The sequence below is a fragment of the Callithrix jacchus genome, chromosome 2, assembly GCF_049354715.1.
Source record: "Callithrix jacchus isolate 240 chromosome 2, calJac240_pri, whole genome shotgun sequence".
In the NCBI taxonomy this organism is placed as follows: Eukaryota; Metazoa; Chordata; class Mammalia; order Primates; family Cebidae; genus Callithrix; species Callithrix jacchus.
In genome coordinates, this window is record NC_133503.1 from 27,586,396 (window position 1) to 27,606,267 (window position 19,872).

Sequence of the window (19,872 nt, forward strand, 5' to 3'; positions counted from 1 at the left end):
CCCTTAGAAGTATTTAAAATTAAACTTTCATTTTGTGAAGCAATGTTACAACAACTGAAAATCCAGTCTTAAGTTAGTCTTCACATAATTTTTAGTGCAACTATGAAGTAGTGATACCAATATACTAATATCTAGTGTACTCACTGTAAAAACATAAAGTATTCAAGGTGTTCAATTCTGATTGTTGAAACGGCACTTATTAGTGCTTATGTTGCAAAGAACAACCATCTAAAAATAGATTTAAGTACATCATATACTAAAATGTCACAAAAGTACATCAATTTGTTTTCAGTTTTCATGTTAAACAAGAATCACTAATCATTCTGTAGAAAGTGATTCAACACTATTTTTTCTTGACAATTTTACAGTGACAGATCTCTATAAAGATAATTAAATTATTAAAAATTATTTACTATCATCATTCTTCTATGCAATAGATCTCTAAAGCTTATTTTTCTTGTCTAACGAAAACTTTGTACCCTTTGATCAGCATCAATGAGTGCACTGTATATTTCAAAATTGCTAAGAAAGTAGATTTCAAATATATACACCACAGAAAATGATAAGCAAGTGATGTGATGGATTTAATTAGCTTATGTAATCATTCTACATCACAAACATGTATCAAAACATCACATTTTACCCTCAAAATAATAATATGCAATTATTATTTTCAGTGGAAAATAAAATTTAAAAACATATCTTCAAATGATGTATCAGATTTAGGCTGCTGTTCCAAAAACATTACCTACAAATCCATGGCAAGATTGACCACTTCGTAAGGTTTCTAATATTATGGGGCAAGAAATACCTATAGCACAATGCCTTTCACAAGACTACTACTCTCTTCAAAAATGGTGTGTAGATTTGAGCCTGATTATAATTTCCTTCAGGGCTAGTTCCATTCTGCATATTTATCTTAGTTTGTACCTACATAGACATATGTTCTAATAATTTGATATCATATTTATAGTAAACCAAAACTTTAATATTTTGACGTATTTACCAGACATACCATGTCCTTTATTAAAAAGCAGCAGTATATCAGCTGTCATGGTGTCTCATGTCTAGAATCCCAACACTTTGAGAGGACGAGACAAGAAGATCCCTTGAGCCCAGGAGTTTGAGACCAGCCTGGGCAATATGGTGAAATCTCATCTCTACAAAAAGATACAAAAACTAGCCAGGCATGCTAGCACACACCTTTAGTCTCAGCTACTAGGGAGGCAGAAGTGGGAAGATCCCTTGAAAACCAGGTGGTTGAAGCTAAAGTGAGCTATGATCACACCACTGCACTCCAGCCTGGGCAACAGAGGGAGATCCTGTCTCAAACAAACTAAAAACAGTAATACTAGCTTGCCCAGTGGCTCATACCTGTGTAACGCCAGTATTTTGGGAGACCAAGGCAGAAGGATTGCTTGAAGCCAAGGGTTCAAGACCAGTCTGGGCAACAAAATAAGACTCTGTCTCTATCAGAAAAAAAAAAAAGCAGTATCAAAAATCAATGTCTAGTAAAAAGAAAGCACATATTTTTATATTCTCAACCCATTTAGCACATCAGAAAATTCTGAAAAGATTTTCATAAAATATTTAAAGGAACAGTTTAAATGTGAAATCATAGTCCCCACTCTACTCTTCATGCTGAGAAATATCAGCATCTTCTTAAAATAAGAGACAAGATACCGAACCTATTGCTTCAAGAAAGAGCATATGTTGATTAGTCTCAATGGGTGGCAGGGAAACTCACTAATCCTCACTCATAGCTTTAAAATGATTATTCTACATTGCTTTACAACAGTTATTCCCAAAGTGGAGGCCTTCAGCATCAGCACCACCTGGGAGCTTGTTAAAGATACAGATTCTTAGGTACCACCACAGACTTAGACACTCTGGGGGTGGGGTCTAGCGATCTGGTTTAATAGACACTGCAGGTGATTCCATGCAGGCTAAAGTTTAGGAATGACTGCTTTAAAGCAAGTATAAAAAGAATAGGAAGGAAAGAAAGCAAAAAAGAACCCAAAAAACAAAACTCGCCCATGCTGGCAATCATGATGTAGAACCATAAACTTTAATGTCCTAAACTAGGCTAGAAATCTTGCACTAGAACTTTTTAGGAGTATCACATTAGGAACAATACTTCTCTTACTTTTCTTATTTATAAAACTGGGCAAATATAATAAATATTCAAGCATTATTTTAGGTACAAAAATAATATCTATAAAATACCTGGTGGAGTCTAACCAAGAATATTAACTGAAGAATATTAAAGCAATAATATTTGTAAACAAAACATGGATAGATTCTGTTATTAACAACAGTTAGCATTTTTTTCCTAAAGTTTGAATCAAAGCCCTCCAGCTCTAGCTATTCTTCACATATCCATGTTTAAATATCAGTCAAGGAAATTGTGTTTGATACACAAAACTAGAAGATAGCAAGTTTCCATCCATTCATAACAAGAGGTCTACAAATGGTTTCCTTATTTAGCAGATTAATCTCTCCTTGTGATCCCACCCAAGAAAGTATATTACAAACTTTTTATATAGGCATTTAAAGCTACATTTGAAGTTATTAAAATATAAATAACAAATGTCCATGAAATGGCCTTGGACCAAACAGTTGAAGTATGTATGGTTTGGTTTCTCGGAGAAGGCAACAAAAAAGAACACAAACAACAGCAAAAAACCCCAAAACACTAAACAATAAAAGGGGACAGTGTTTATGTAGTCTAAGCATCTAGAAGAAAACCAACCCCTAGAGTTTTATTTATTTATTTATTAGGGCTATATACCTAGGTTTTAAAGATATCATAACATCCGACAATATGTTTTTAAATAGTTTCCATACTCCAGTTGCGCCTATTTATTTAAGATTGGTATATAGTCTCTGAGATAATCTATTATTTTGGCTTTGCTAGAACATGTCTTTTTTCCTCTTGAATTTCTTTAAGTTACGCTGTGGGCTGTTAAAGTCTCTCTCGAACTCCCTGGGCAGACATGCTAACATGGAGCTGGAGTTTTCTGAAGGAGCTGTCATGATCTGTTGACTCAATGATCTGTTAATGACACCTGAAGGCTCACAGCAGCGCTGGCCTCAGCTTGCTGCCGCTACAGCTGGCCCATTGAGGATGCAGGTGCACTGTAAGAGGCACCCAAAGCAACCGTTAAGGTCACTTTTATTAGTGGCTTCTACTTACAAAACAGGGCTTTCAGGGAGCATGATTCAGTCTAGCAAGAACCTGACAGCTCAAAAGAGAGTCACACTTTTAAGGAGCAGCCAAGTCTTGTTATAGTAAAAAAAAAAAAAAAAAAAAAAAAAAGGAAAATAATATTGCTGTTTTTACTTTCACAGACTCACATATCGTTTTGTGCAAAGTTTAAGAACAATGGTTCCCACCCTACACCTTCATTTTACCCCTCACCCCCTGCTAGTGGTAACTAATTTGATGGGGGTAATCAGGACCCCATCTCCTTTTTTAGTCAATAAAAATTTATTCCTTTGCAAATGTCACATGTGGATTGCTGAAAAAAAAGCCATCTAAGTAGAGGTATAACTCTTAGAAGTTTAATAGACTAGAAATACAAAATGGTATTGAAAGATAAACATCTTTAAAACTCAACTTAAGGAGTACCCCCATTCCAGCCCAGCCCCACCTGGGACATCTTGCCTATATATTATTTTGCTCCAGACAGCTTTATAAGATATGAAACAAAACAGGGCCTTCTTCTATTGTTAGGCACTGTTCTAAACTTGTGTTTTCAACTTATGTCTTTCATTTTAGTTAATGGAGTCAAGAAACCACACATTTAACTATTTTAAATCTATCTGGAATTTTGGCTAATTGTTCTTGGAGCATACCTGAAAGTATTGGAAGAGAATATCATGGTTTTTTTTTCCAATTTCCCACCATTCTTGATTTGTCACATAATAGTAATTACTCTGCTTTAATTGATATTAGAAAATAATTCTATCATTGAGTTTAAATAAAGCAAACCATTACAAAGGGAATTGGAACACACCGATACTATAGGAAAGAAAAACAAATAAAACTTGAACAGATATCTTGCCTGGAACAACTCAATTTTATAAGGTTGGCAAAACAATGTTTAAAGAACTTGTAGAGTAGACATCAGGTTCAACACAAATAGGTCTTTGATCTGGCAATCGGCACTGAAGAAATGAATTACCGTTCAGTCATTAATATATTCATTCATAGAACTCCTTGGTGAGTTAGAGAAAATATTTTTATCCCTGCTTGTTTTGTATAATGTGCCACTATATGTGGATTTGTTTTCCAAGTTGTATTACTTCCATTGATGGTGCATCTCTTGAAGTATGTTTCAGACTTCCTTATCTCCCATCCTGGACAGCCTTATGCATGGGTGAGGCTGATAACACTTTACTTTTTCCAACATGCACAGTGCTTCTTCGGATGAGAATATTTGAAGCAAAATTCTTACTATGTCATTTACTTGCTCAAAAATCTTCACTAGATTCCTGACTCAACAAAATAATACAAAAACTTAATAGCCTGTAATTTAGAACCCTCTGTGATCTGGTCTTGACATTATATAAAGCTCATTTCATATCCTGCTCTTTATGTCCCTAGGACCAAAACTGCACTGTGGCAAAATTGTTCCTGACCTATCTCCACATAATCCACCTCAGCTTAACTAGTTTACCAGCTTCAACCAAACAATGCTCTCCATTCTTCTCTCTGAAATATTTGCCTGATATTCATCATGTGTTCCTCACACACTAGTGCACCATTTGCTATTTGCACTCCCATTTCATCAGTCAATTAAACAATATGATTGGCCAGGCATAGTGGCTCATGCCTGTAATCCCAGAACTTTGAGAGGCCGAGGTGGGTGGATCAGGAGATCAGGAAGTCTAGGCCATCCTGGCCAACATGGTGAAATCCCGTCTCTACTAAAATACAAAAAGTTAGCCAGGTGTGGTGGCGCACACCTGTAGTCCCAGCTACTCAGAAGGCGGAGGTTGCAGTGAGCCCCTAGATTGTGTCACTGCCCTCCAGCCTGGTGACAGAGAGAGACTCGGTCTCAAAGAAAAACTATGATTACTGAAGAGCGTTTATAACTAAATGTATGTATGCAAATTTCTATTATTATAATTATAAAAATTAAATAATAACCAACTGATAAATACAAGTTGAGGATAAATTTTTTCCTATAAAAAGTTAAGTTAGATATTTTGGAAATAAATCCAAGTCCCTAAAACTATTGCTGTCCTATCAGTTGTGACAATATAGCTGTAAAACATTGGGGGAAGATCATAGAAAATCGGAAAGATTCTGCATTTATGTTTCTAGTCAAAAATCTTCAAGTTTCACTTCATTTTAAAGGGACTGAAACTGGAATTCTAAGGTCATATATTTTGGGTGTGATATGTGCAAGGAAGGTGACATATTTAGAGAATGATATGGTGCAGTAGTAATGGTCATAATTCTTTGGGAAACAAATTATCAAAAATGCAGACATTATTTATGTAATGACAGAAACAGAAATCTAAACATGATGCAGAGATGATTGTAGCAAATCCATTTTTTAACAACAAATTGTTCTTCCCTTAATTATGAACATTTTCAAACATTGATAGTATGCATGGTCATTTTTATTGGGTGTATAATTTACATTCAGAGAAGTGCACATATTATAAGCTTGATGAATTTCCATAAACTGTATGCATCTTTGTAACCAGAAATATAGGATTGCCAGCCATCCAGAAGGGCCCCCTGTGCTTCGTTTCTACCACTGCCCCCTCATCTTGCATGGGTCACTATTCCATTTAACAGAACAAATTAGCTTTGCCTCTTTTTATAATATGTATACTTTGTGTGCATTGTATTTGGCTTCTTTCTCATAACATTGTACTTACAAAATGTTTAAATGTTTGCTTCATGTAACTATAGAGCATCTAATTTCATGGCAGAAAAGTAGTGTGTGAATCCTCTTGAAGCAAATATCATTCACAATTTACTAAAATAAAAGGGCTTTTCCTTCTTCTTATGTATGTCAGTTTTGCATTTTGTCACTTAGTTTCATCTACCTGGACTGTTCTTGCTCTTTTTTTATCCCCAATCTATGGTCAAAAGGTAATCTGTACAAAGGTAAAAGGATGTCTCTCATATAAATATAAAATGTGCCATAGATTCATGTAACTTCTTAATAAGGGCAACAAGAAGATGGTGAAACTAATTCAAAGAGCATTTGAGGAACCGAATATGTACAAAGATTAAAGGAAGTAAACCTTAGAATAAGATTGCTAGGGGACTTTAAAAACTGGAAACACTTTGACAGGATAAAAATCCATCTACAATGTAATATGCAACTTCAAAGTCTGGCAACTAAATAATAATAAATGATACGTCAAACTAAATTGTGTCCTCCTAGGGAATAAGATAATAAATAATTATTGGGTGAATCTGTGGAACATTTTTTTCAGGATAACCCGGAAGGGACAAACAGATATCATTTTTCCTTATTTCTTATCCCTTGAGGTCAAGGTTCATACCACTTTCACTCTGGAGTCTTTCTGATCTCCTAGCTGGAAGTCAGCTCTCTGGCCAAGGAGCACTGGTAGTACATGGAATATCTACAATATAAAGATTGTGAATGAATAATGGTATTCTGCCACTCTAGGGGTATATCACTCCAGAGCAGAAAGGGCTAATTAAGAACATGATTAAATTTTAAATTATGGCTGAAGAAATTGCACTGTAGAAAAGAGATAAATTAGAACACATCATGGTGTGGTTAGCACATATGTGTTCTTAAAACCAGCAAATATGCTTTGATAAATAATTGGTTTATAAAGTATGCTGCTTTTTAAACGGCTTTTCACCCTTTTTCTAAGCTCTGCACTATAGAATCATTCTCTCTGTGATTCCCCTCCCCCTTCATTCTAGTCTGGTTAAGCAAAACTACAGGAATCATCTATATCAAGCTCCATTTTACCCATCTTTTTCCCTCATCAGAGCTTGGAAATTCTCTTTGGAAACTCAAGTGGACTTTTTCTGACCACAATTTTCTTGTTTAGTTCTTTGACCCTCTATGCTGATTTTCCTGTTAACCACTGTCAAGAGCTTGCTACTCACATCATTGGACTTATTGGACTTTTATTTCTTATTCTCTCCCTTTCAGTCTTTACAAAAACATTCTCTTCAGCAGATCTTTGTTAAACATTATTCTTTTTTCTTTAGCTTCTCTAGATCATGATATTTAAGGGAGAATTTGCATAATGCATCCATAAATGGAGTTTTATCAGAACTTCACTTTGCTTGTTTTCTCAGCTCCTCCCAAGTAACTAAAAAGTTGATCTTGCTGACATGGTTTTGAATTAAATTATGATCACTCTTGGCCAGACTTCCTTTTCTTACTTCCAACTGGAATGGATAATGCAAGATAAGAGGTAGGACCAGACAGTGTAAAACTTACCTCTTTTTCTGGGAACTCTCAGCTGAAGTATAAAGGGTAATTGACAAAAAATTTTACATGTCCCTTTTATGAAACTCCAGGAAAATAACATTTGGCGATAGCTCAAATCTGTGCTCTTTAGCTGTGTGTGGCTATTTGAATAAAAATGTAAATTTAAATGCATTAAAAGTAAATAAAATTCAAAATTCATTTCATCAATCACTTTAGCCATATTTCTAGTGCTCAATGGCCATGTATAGTTACTATGCTGAACAGTGCAAATGTAGAACATTTCTGTCATCATAGGAAGTCTGTTGGACAGAGTTGACCCAAAGTATGTGGTAGCTATTCAATGCAAATGTGCAGACTAGTGACTTCTGTTTCATTTTTAGCTAAAGTGCCTCTTGCTTTTTACAGAATTTTACTTACCTGAGTCCACTAGGGATTCGCACTGTCTCAGGGGCTTAAAAATGAGTTGGAAGACACAGAGCCCAGTGAAATGTTCAAATGTGTAGGGGAAACTAAGCTCTTCTGGAAGTGAAAGTGCCAAACTGAAAAACTATGCCTGAAGGCTTTGTGAGGGGGCAGACATGCATCAGATGAGTTCTCTTCAAGCAAGTACAATGTGACAGTTAGGTGGAAATGATTTCAGCCTTATAGGATACTGAATTTGGTTTTCCTGGTTAACAGTTGATATGACATTATCAAGTTTATTATGTACCATTTCCTAAAATACAAAATTTTGTTATGGCTCAAAATAGTAAAAATAAATGTGAGTCAAATGATGCAGATATTTTCTACTTGTATACAACGTTTAATGCATAAGTATCTGTGCAAATAAAACTTAACGGGGTAGATGTTTTAACTTGTTAGTATTAACTTCCCAAGTAGAAGTGGAAGAAAAGGCAAAACGCAGAATCAGAAGGGAGTGAGGTGTGTTGTTTGAGAGAAGAATACTTCTTTGTGGTTCAAGCTAAAGTCAAAGACATAATAGAGTTTTAGAAATGAGTGCTAAGCCTTATTGCAAAAGTCGTGGTAAAATGCATATCGAATAGGTGGAAAAAAAACACATCAAAATAAGTTATTCAAACAGCAGAAAAAGAATAGCATAATCTAATGAATATTTTAGAAAGATAAATGATATAGCTTTCATATTTGTCCTCTGCAAATCTTATGTTGAAATGTGAGCCCCAGTGTTGGAGGCGGGGCCTTGGTGGAAGGCGTTTGTGTAATGGGGGCAGATACTTTGTGAATGGGTTGTTGCTCTCTCCATGATAATGAATGAGTTGCCACTATCTTAGTTCACGTGAAAGCTGGCTATGAAAGGGACCTGGCTCTTCCTTCTCTCTCTCTCTTACTCCCTCTCTCGCCACAAGACACGTAGGCTCCCGCTTCACCTTCCACAATGATTGCAAGCTTCCTGAGGCTCACCAGAAGCCAGGCAGATGCGGGCACCATGCCTGTGCAGCCTGCAGACCTTTGAACCAAATAAACAATGTTTCTTTATAAATGACCCAGCCTCAGGTATTCTTTTATAGCAGTGCAAAAGAGACGTATATAAGAATTCTAGAAGTAACGTAGATTAATACTTCTAAAAGGGGGTACTTTTGTCTCCCGGAGACAATTGGCCATTTCTAGGGATAGCATTGATTGTCATAAAATATTAGGGGTCAGGGAGCTGATGTTATCTACTTGGTAGAGTTTAGGGATGCTTCTAAACTTTTTATAATAAAAAAGAAAATTCCTACAACAAAGAAATATTCAACCCCAAATGTTGATGATGACAAGGTTGAAAAACCTTGATGTAGACAATAAATTTAAGTAAGGAGAACCCTGAAATAATAAGATCATTTAGGATACTGATACAGCAGTAAATTTAAAAAATGATGAGAGGAATGATGTTATACGATTTTTTTTTAGTATTCTTAAATTTATAAAGCCAGAGTATTGACAAGGAGGAATATAGAGTTAATCCTATTTTCTAAATCGAATGAAAAGAAACCCATTCCCTATGTATATGTTTTATATAACTTATATAATTATTTATTCATCAATTTATACAAACAGAAAATTCAAGAAAGATATATTCTGCATTACAAGTAAAATTAATGGAAAAATTATACAGAGAAAAGGGGGAATTTTCATAATTTTCTAGAAAGAATATAGAGTTACTGAAAAGTACAAAAGAAATTCAGCATCACAAGAAAAAAAAAAAAGAAATTCAGCATCAGAATTCCCCCATTTAACATTAAATTCCATTAGAATTTTAGAGGGAAATGGTGAACCAGCATTTCATGGTAAAACGAGGTGTGTTTCATGGGCAAAGTCTGTAGGAGTACTTTCAAATTTCACAATGCTCAGAATATACATAATCAACCGATGGTGACTGAAAAAATTACTTAAAGTTGATAAACATGGTAAATCATAAAATTTAAAGAACTTAGTGTATAAAAGATTTTCCTCTCTTTTACTATTTGGTAAATTCAGGAATTAAATCTTTTGGCCATGTAAACTGTAAATTCTGTCCAAGTTTGACCCTGCTGTTATTACCTCATCTGTATATTGTGTTTCTTTCTACTTTCCAGGGTACAACCTGCACTTTAAATAAGAAGTCTTTTTCAGTTTGGTTACTTAAAATGATAATTGTTCTTATTCTGTTGGAGTGCTTACTAAAAATGGCTAAGCAATTGACTAGTTGGGTCATTGCCTGGTATATTTTTTTTTTTTTTTTTTTGAGACAGAGTCTCACTTTGTCACCAGGCACCAGACTGGAGTGCAGTGGCACAATCTTGGCTCATTGCAACCTCCACCTCCCGGGTTCAAGCAATTCTCCTGCCTCAGTGTCCCGAGTAGCTGGGACTACAGGCGCACGCCACCATGCCCAGCTAATTTTTGTATTTTTAGTAGAGAAGGGGTTTCACCATGTTGGCCAGGATGGTCTCAATCTCTTGACCTCGTGATCCACCCACCTTGGCCTCCCAAAGTGCTGGGATTACAGGCTTGAGCCACTGTGCCCGGCCCATTGCCTGGTATAATTGCCCAGCAAAGTTTTATTGTATATTGTTTCTATATTCTTGTCTCTATGAAAGAAGATTTCCACAAAGAAATATGGCAGCAATTATAATTATACTTAGGCAATGCACCTCTGTATATCAAAAAACCCACAAGTTTCTGAATTTTATTCAGTTATGAAAATGGATAAAAAATTATCTCACTTCAAGTTCTACTTTTTTTAATCATTCCTGTTCCTTTTCTGGAAACAAAAAAAAAATTCTTGTATAAGGCTCCTCCAGAGATTTCACAAAAATGATAATGAATGAGAACCTTTAAATATGATATGGAAGAGACAGTGAAGCATTTAAAATATACTTGGAAATGCCACTGGCACTTATTATAAGTTTTTAAAACCTGAATTATTTTTTATTTAATTGGAATACTTCATGGAATTCGGCAGAACTTTTTAACATATATATTCTAGCATTTTCAGTTACTTTACATAAATAATACAGCATGTTCACTTCTGTCTGGCTTTAGCCCAACAGTGTTTGTGTAATTCATTCCTATTGTTACATGTATTTGTAGGCAGTGATTACCACTGCAGTACAGTAACCATTGTGAAATACCTCAATTTATCCTGTCATTGATGGAGATTTGAGTGATATCTAGGTTTTGGCTATTACAAATCAGTAATATTTTATTGTGTTACATGATTTTTTAGTAAACATTGGAACACATTTCTGATAAAAATATATCTGGGAATTGAATTCTTGGATCATAGAGATTTTGTATGTTCACATTCAGTAGAAACAGCCAGATTGGCTCCCAAAGGTTGTACCAATTTTCCACAGCTTCTAGCTCTGTCTGAGGATTTCAGTTGCTCAACATCCTCCCAAGCACTTGATATTCCTGTCTTTCTCATTAGCCACTCCGGTGATTATTTAGTGGTATTTCATTATGAACATACTTATGATCAAAATGTTTTCCTGATGTCATTTTGTTTTATAAGAAAGTGGATATCCTCAAAGACAGTATATTCATGCAGAGAAATGTTTACAGAAGTCATAGATGGGCATGAAAGGGGAAGAGCAATTGTTACCCCAGACTGGGACAGTGTCCCTGCCTGTGTTCTGGGGAACATTCCTAGCTAAGCTGCTGCGGTGCATTGCTTCATTTTTTTTCCAACTTTTATTTTAAGTTCATGGGTGCATGTGCAGGATGTGCAGGTTTGTTACATAGGTAAATGTGTGCCATGGTGGTTTACTGCACACATCATCCAATCACCTAAATATTAAGCCCAGCATCCATTAGCTATTTTTCCTGATGCTCTCCGTCTTCCCACCCCCTACCCTCCAACAGACCTGAGTATATGTTATTCCTGGCCCCATGTTTCCACATGTTCTCATCATTCGGCTCCCACGTACAAGTAAGAACATGGACTGTTTGCTTTTCTGTTCCTGCATTAGTTTGCTGAGGATAAAGGCTTCCAACTCCATCCATGTCCCTGCAAAGGACATGATCTCATTCCTTTTTATGTTTGCATAGTATTCCATGATGTATATGTACCACATTTTCTTTCTCAGTCAATTATTAATGGGCATTTAGGTTGATTCCATGTCTTCGCTATTTATGAATAGTGCTGCAATGAAGATACGTGTGCATGTATCTTTATAACAATAATTTATATTCCTTTGGGTACATACCCAATAATTGGATTGCTGGGTCAAATGGTATTTCTGCCTCTACATCTTTGAGGAATCGCCATACTGTCTTTAACAATGGTTTAACTAATTTACAATCCCACCAACATTGTAAAAGCATTCCTTTTTCTCTGCAACTTCACCAGCATCTGTTGTTATAGACTATACTGCTTCTAAAATGGGGCTGCCTTAACCCCTGCTGTTGGGACCTGAAAATGCTAGAAGCTATGTTTTCCCAGTAATTGCCTTTCTGCTAAGTTGAGAGTTAAATACAGAATGCCTCCTGCCTGTGCCTCCTCCCATTGCTTCCCATTTGTAGAACTAACCATGAAACAAGGCAAGCAACTCTAGCAAATGTCATTTTTAGACTTCCAGCATGCCATTCCACCCCTCTACTCCCAATGAAAATAAAAGCTTAGAAAGTCAAGAAACAAGCTGTCCATCAATTGCCTCCACTGCCCCAGTGCCCTGCACCTTAGCCTTCTAAATATCAAGGAGTAAGAACTATGGCCATATAAATATGCATACGTGTCTACCAACATTTTCAGGCAACTGGTTAATCATTTGTGTATTTGACAGTGTCTAGAAACATAAAAAGTAAAGCACTTGCCCTCATGAGTCTTATAACTTCTTAGTTATAAGAAATTGGTCATTATTAACTTTATTCACTAAGAATAAAGGAAAGTACACATGAAACATCAGTTAATAATACAGAAAATTGGGAGGCTGAATTGTCACAATAGACAATAATTCTTAGGTGATTTTCCAATAGCAGGAGTGGAGAAATGACAGGGAATGTGGTTGAACATGAAAGTGGGGTGAGTTTTTTCCTAAAGGGCAAATAATGAGGACGAGGGAAGAAGGAAAACCATTCTGGTCAAAAGAAGCAGTGTGAGTGGAATAAACAACACAGGATTCAGCAGTGGTATCTTTATAAACTATGAAGATTCTGCCTTACCTTGCCTTAAAGTGGGCTTTGGAAGAAGACAGCAAAATCAACTATCATTTAATAACAAGACTCCTGTTGGTTTGGAAATCGGGAAACCATGGCAGGAAGAATAAGGAAACTAAGATATTCAGCTCTTAGAGGAGAAACCTAAAAGCAATGTCTATTGAGAATCATGTTGAAGAAGGCACAAACTTATTTTGGTTGTTCAAAAAGGAACAAAAGTTAGAGGCACCCAGGTATAAATTCAGTGAAAAATGTGTTTAAATCAATGGCCATCTTACAGTGAAACACATTAGCTCATGTAGATATGATGTCTGCAGCCCTAAATCATTCTCGTAGAAGTCGAATGGCCAACTATATCACGGAAAGGATTTCTGCAATCAAAACAAAGAAGATGACCCAAATACTTCTTTTATCTAAAGAACAATTTGGGATAGATATGGCTGCATTTATCATGGAACATGAAAGCAATTAGTTTAAATTTTAGTAACTGATGGATACAATTAGTTTTCCTTACATTCCTATGTAGTACCAGATACTATGTAGTGAAATAGTGACTGATATAATTCAGTGTTTTCTAGAGGAAATTGGGAAAGATAAAAATAAACTCTAGTCTTAGAAAATACTCCATAAAAAAATAGGTCCAAGGTAAAATAGTGTTAAGAAATTCTGCATCTACTTACCTTTTTAATAATCATTGTTATTTACAGAATATGAAACACTTTCATGGTTCTGCTATATCCTTAAGTAAATATATTTGCTTAACCTCTGAATCATCCAGCACCTTCCAAATTTATCTCAAAAAATTATTTTTTATACCCAGAAAACAATTATATCAACATCCTGGAACTGGTACTTGCATACAGCTAATTTTTAAAATACACTTTGTCAGTGTAATCACAACTATTGCCTATAGGAACCTACATTCTAGTAAGGTAATGGACAGTTACATTACCATATGGAAAGCCATGCTATAGGTGTGAATACCTTTGCTATAGAAACACACAGCTAAACCAGCCTCGGGATGAGGGCTAGGGCAGGAAAATTCTCAGAGAAGGTCTAATAAAGTAATTCCTGAGTATCCTATAGGTCTAATAATTTACTTAATAGATAAGCTAGACCTATAGGAATTGCTAAGAAAAGAGGAAGGAAAGAAAGTTCTAGACCTGATATTTAAAGTACATTAACACGGACTTGTTCTGCATCTCAGATTTCATTGCAGGGTCACGACAAATGTCATTGAAACACATAATTATGCAATCTTAGGTGCAGGAAATAAACATAAAGATTGTGTAGTCCAGATGCCTTTTATATAATGGCCAAAGGGAGGCCATCTAACCTCTGTTCAAATGTTTTTACTCACTGGAAACTATCTCGTGAAACATTTTCCCCCTTATATAAAATGAAATCACCCTTCCTATAACTTTTACCTGCCCCAGTCTGCATTCTTGAGCTGCACCAAAGAACATGGACTTTATTACTTTGGGAGTATTGAAATCATTTTCTATCAGTGATGGAATTTAAAATCAGGTCGATTTAATGGAGTTTTCAGTTACTCTGTCCATTTATTTTCAACCAGTCATTTCTCTGCTTTTAACATGTGAAATATATCTGCACATCCTAAAGTTTTCTTAAAACTACAATATAAATACTTAGTTTTATGTAAGTTTTTATTTATCAAGGGAGTATTTTGGAAATTTGGTTGTGGCATCTTTTCGTAAAAATGTTAGTTTTTAGGAATATTTTTATAATTCGGCAGGATCTACAATGGTAATGAACCTGAGCAGCAGGATCCTTGGACTGCATACTATAAATACTCCTCAGAGTGCTTGTGATTTCAATTCCAGAGCCTAATGCTGGCTGTAATTCATTTGTTTTTCTTCTCTTATTGAAAGTGATTCCCAGCAGCCTTCTGATTTTGGAAATCTATTGCTTTTGCTCAGTTCTAAGTTCATAGTCCAAATTTAAATTAAAGTATGGTAGTGGAAAACCCATGGTAGGAATTGAAAAAAGTAGTGATGGAGAAGTAAATATTTTCTATGAGCAAAAGATCCTTTTAAAGGCATTTAAATCACTCAGGGGGAAATTAGAAGATTTTTTCTCCAGTTTCATTTTGAGCTTCTAGTGCTCAGACTACCAAAACATAAGAAAAATATGTTCTTCTCTTGATTAAAAATAAATAGTTGCAAATTACTCAATAGCTTCACATTTCAATTTAAACATGAGATACATGAAATATAACTTGATGTTCTATGCTCTGGAAAAAAGGAAGGAAAGAGAGTTATTTAGTTGACACTGCAAAATTAACATGGGTACAATTTGTAAAACACTAAAATTATATTGTTCTAGCTTTACACATAATTAGAATTTTAGATTGTATATATCTACAAGTAAATTTCATGATTTTATAAGTAAGAAAACTAAGGCCAGTAAAGTTAAATGATTTGTATTAGAAATGGAAAACCACTGACCATTATTCACTTCCTATAGAATGCTTTTTTTGTAATAGAACAGCAGTCTTACAATAAATGTAAAAGTATTTTGACTATTTATATACTGACAGTAGTCTTATTTGAATAAATACATTAAGTTCAAGAAAAGGGAGGAATCTAAATTTGAAAAATAAAACTTCTTAAATAGCATATGATGTAATATTCATTATTTCTAATTTTTGTTTTCTTTTCCTTTTTGTAAGCTCCACCAGGGAAAACATCTTTTGGGAACTCATCTAAGAAGAACTTCTTATGGTAAGAATGTTTAAAAAATAACATTTTATAAAAACGATCATATAATTTTATTGCATGACATCTTTATTTTCAAATAGAATTTCCAATATACAAGGAGTTGATAAAAATATGCACTCTATTATATTTATGTGACATATCAAATTACAGATACCGAAATGGAGTCACCAAGTATCTGCTATTTATTTTCACTGAGATTTGAATGTCTGATAATAGATGAAAATGTTACTTCTTTAAGAATAAGTTTTATCTGTTTTCTCCCAGTGTAACACATTGGAAACTTATGCTATGAAATAAAAACCAGGCTATTGAAATTGATACGCGTAATATAAAGAACATTTCCATCACCACATGAATCCCTCCCACTGCTCTTTCATAGCCATACCCATGTTCCTATTCCCCTTAACTTCTAGTAATTACTAATCTGTTCTTCATTTCTAAAATATTGTCATTTCAAGAAGATTATATTATAAATAGAATCATACAGTATATTCATGGACAAGATTGGCTTTTCACTCAATTTAATTCCTTGAAGATGTACACCAATAGTCATTGTATTGATAGTTCATTAATTTTTATTGCTGACTAGTATTTTTTTGGTATAGATGGACCTCGGTTAATTTAACCATTTACCCATTTAAAGACATCTAAATTGGCCAGGCGCGGTGGCTCACACCTGTAATCCCATCACATTGGGAGGCTGAGGCGAGCAGATTGTCTGAGCTCTAGAGTTCAAGACCAGCCTGGCCAATGTGGAAAAACCTTGTCTCTACTAAAAATACAAAAAATTAGCCAGGCGTGGTGGTGTGTGCCTATAATCCCAGCTACTCGGGAGGCTGTTAAGGAGAATCAGTTCAAATTGGGAGGTGGAGTTTGCAGTAAGCTAAGATCATGCCACTGCACTCCAGCCTGGGCAACAGAGCAAGACTCTGTCTCAAAATAAATAAATAAAGACATCTAGATTGTTGTCAGTCTTGGGTTATTGTAAATAAAACTGCTCCATTCATAAAACTGAACATTTGCATACAGTTCTTGTGTGTGTGTGAACTTAAGTTTTTATTTCTCTGGGAAATGAAAAGAACCATTATATATTTTTAAAATTAGAAATACAGAAATGTTTTAAAATTTTATTCACTGCTGGCCCTCAAACACAAGGTTAACTGATTCAAAACAGGAAGAAAACTTAAAGTAAGTTAAAAGGAAATAACTTTTTAATTGGGGTATGTAAGCATCTTTACTGTCATTATTTTTATTATGGCTGATATGTCTCCAATATCAATAGCCTCATCTTATTTATCTAAGAAATGTCCAATTTCCTCATTATGCTCTCTTCCTCTGTGGTATTTTTTTCTTCTTCTAAGGACTATAGACATACCGTCCTTTGAATTTGTACTCAAAAATTTTATGTGCTTAGCATTGACTGTTTGGTTTATTTAGTCACTGATACATATTGCAGGTTTATATTCGTAGATCAACTTGTAAAGGATCAGAGCTGCAATATCTCCCTTAAGACATGAGGACCATCTTCTAATTTACTACAGCATGACACGACAAAGTGTCAGGATGTGTTTTATAACATTTGTTAATAAGCTGCATTTCTCTCGTGAGGTATATTTTCTGGCCTGGCAACATGCCTCTACTCATCTAACCTTAAATTATAAGGAAAACAGCATTCTGCCAAATAACCATATGGGAAAGACAATGTCCTAAGCATACGAAAAGAACAGGTAAATACCTATATACACACACACACACAAAGAGCTGCATGTGTGTACATGTATTTTTCTATCTGTGTGTGTATGTATATAACTGTATGTATGTATATATACCTACCAGCCATAAAATACTGCTCTATCACAGAAATTCCATGATATTCATGGTTAAGACTAGGGGAGTAAAAGGAAAGACTGTGTTGAGTTCTTGTCTTGTAAGAATAGCTAAAATTGTACGTCTTATTTATAGAGAAAGATAAATTGGAAATAGACCATAATGTATATGCATACCAACTATAGTAGAAAAAGTTAAGTATCTGTCTACAATATTGCAAAATTTAGATAAAATTCAGAAGTTTTCATACTTCTTGCTATTTTTATACTTATTGAAATCAAGTCAGACAAAAATAAGGATTTATTCATGCATTTAAGAAATATTCACCTATCACTTTCTTTGTGAAGGCTCTGATCTATGTGATGGAAATCAAAGAGAGCAAAGTCCTTGCTTAAAGAGCTCATAGTTCAGTGGGGGAAGATAATCCATGCGCATGTAAACAGATACAAAATTGTCAAATATTTTGCTCTGAGGAAAGTTAGAATGTGATAGGATAGAGTGGTTAACAGGACAGTGATGGTGGCTACATTAGCTAGAGTAACCAGAGAAATCTTTTCAAGGGGATGATATATAGCAGAGACATGATGCTGAGCTGGAGCCAGCAATGCAAAAAGATCCCAGGAACTAGAATACTCCAGGTGGAAGGAATAGTAAACGCATCTCTCAGATGGAAGGAGCTAGGACTTTGAAAGACTAGAAAATCTCAGTCTCTTTTGCTGTGCAGAAGCTCTTAAGTTTAATTAGATCCCATTTGTCTATTTTGGCTTTTGTTGCCATTGCTTTTGGTGTTTTAGTCATGAAGTCCTTGCAAATGCCTATGTCCTGAATGGTATTGCCTATGTTTTCTTCTAGGGTTTTTATGGTGTTAGGTCTTAGGTTTAAATCTTCAATCCATCTGGAGTTAATTTTTGTATAAGATATAAGGAAGGGGTCCAGTTTCAGCTTTCTGCACATGGCTAGCCCGTTTTCCCAACACCACTTATAAATAGGGAATCTTTTTAATCATTAGAGTGAACTGGCAACCAACAGAATGGGAAAAAAATTTTGCTAGCTACCCATCTGACAAAGGGCTAATATCCAGAATCTACAAAGAACTATAACAAATTTACAAGAAAAAAACAACCCCATCAAAAAGTGGGCTACGGATATGAACAGACACTTTATAAAAGAAGACATTTATGCGGCCAACAAACATATGGAAAAAATGCTCATCATCACTGTTTATCAGAGCAATGCAAATCAAAACTACATTGAGATACCACCTCACAACAGTTAGAATGGCAATCGTTAAAAATCTGGAGACCAGATGCTGGAGAGGATGTGGAGAAATAGGAACACTTTTACACTGCTGGTGAGAGTGTAAATTATTTCAACCATTGTGGAAGACAGTGTGGCGATTCCTCAAGGATCTAGAAATAGAAATGCCATTTGACCCAGCAATCCCATTACTGGGTATAGACCCAAAGGCTTATAAATTGTTCTATTATAAAGACACATGCACACGTATGTTCATTGTGGCACTGTTTACAATAGCAAAGACTTCGAGCAAACCCACATGCCCATCGATGATAGAGTGGATAAAGAAAATATGGCACATATACACCATGGAATACTATGTAGCTATAAAAAAAGGGTAAGTTCATGTCATTGCAGGGACATGGATGGATCTGGAAACCGTCATTCTCAGCAAACTGACACAAGAACAGAAAACCAAATACTGAATGTTCTCACTCCTAAGTGGGTGTTGAACAATGAGAACACATGGACACAGGGAGGGGAACATCACACACTGGGGTCTGTTGGGGAGTGGGGGCCTAGGAGATAACAGGAGGTGGGGAGATAGGGGAGGGATAACAGGAGAAATATCTAATGTAGGTGATGGGGAGATGGAGGCAGCAATTCACTATGGCATGTGTATACCTATGTAACAATTATGCAAGACCTGCACATATACCCCAGAACTTAAAGTATAATAATAGTTAAAAAAAAAAAAAAAGAAAGAAAAAGAAAGTCTCAATCTCTCTGTCTTAGAAAATAATTGTTTGAATCCATGACTTTGTGGAGTCAGAGTCTTGTCAGACAGCACTGGCCACCCCACCACTTTGAAATCATTTACCAAATGAACAATGAGAATAGTTGTCATAGCAGAAAGAAGATGGCATATACTAAAGAATGACAGAGAAATCAGCAACTGGAAGAACAGAAAACTTGAAGTGCCA

At 35.3% G+C, this 19,872-nt stretch overlaps 1 protein-coding gene across 3 annotated transcripts in view; it reads left to right on the plus strand.

Moving 5' to 3' along the window:
• Positions 1 to 19,872, plus strand: part of TENM2 (teneurin transmembrane protein 2) — a 3,966,312-nt gene that overhangs the window by 420,884 nt on the left and 3,525,556 nt on the right. For all 3 annotated transcript variants that reach the window (XM_078359011.1, XM_078359016.1, XM_054252473.2), the window contains exon 2: positions 15,778 to 15,829. The gene's annotated coding sequence lies outside the window, so the exon portion shown is untranslated. The remainder of the gene's footprint in view (positions 1 to 15,777; positions 15,830 to 19,872) is intronic.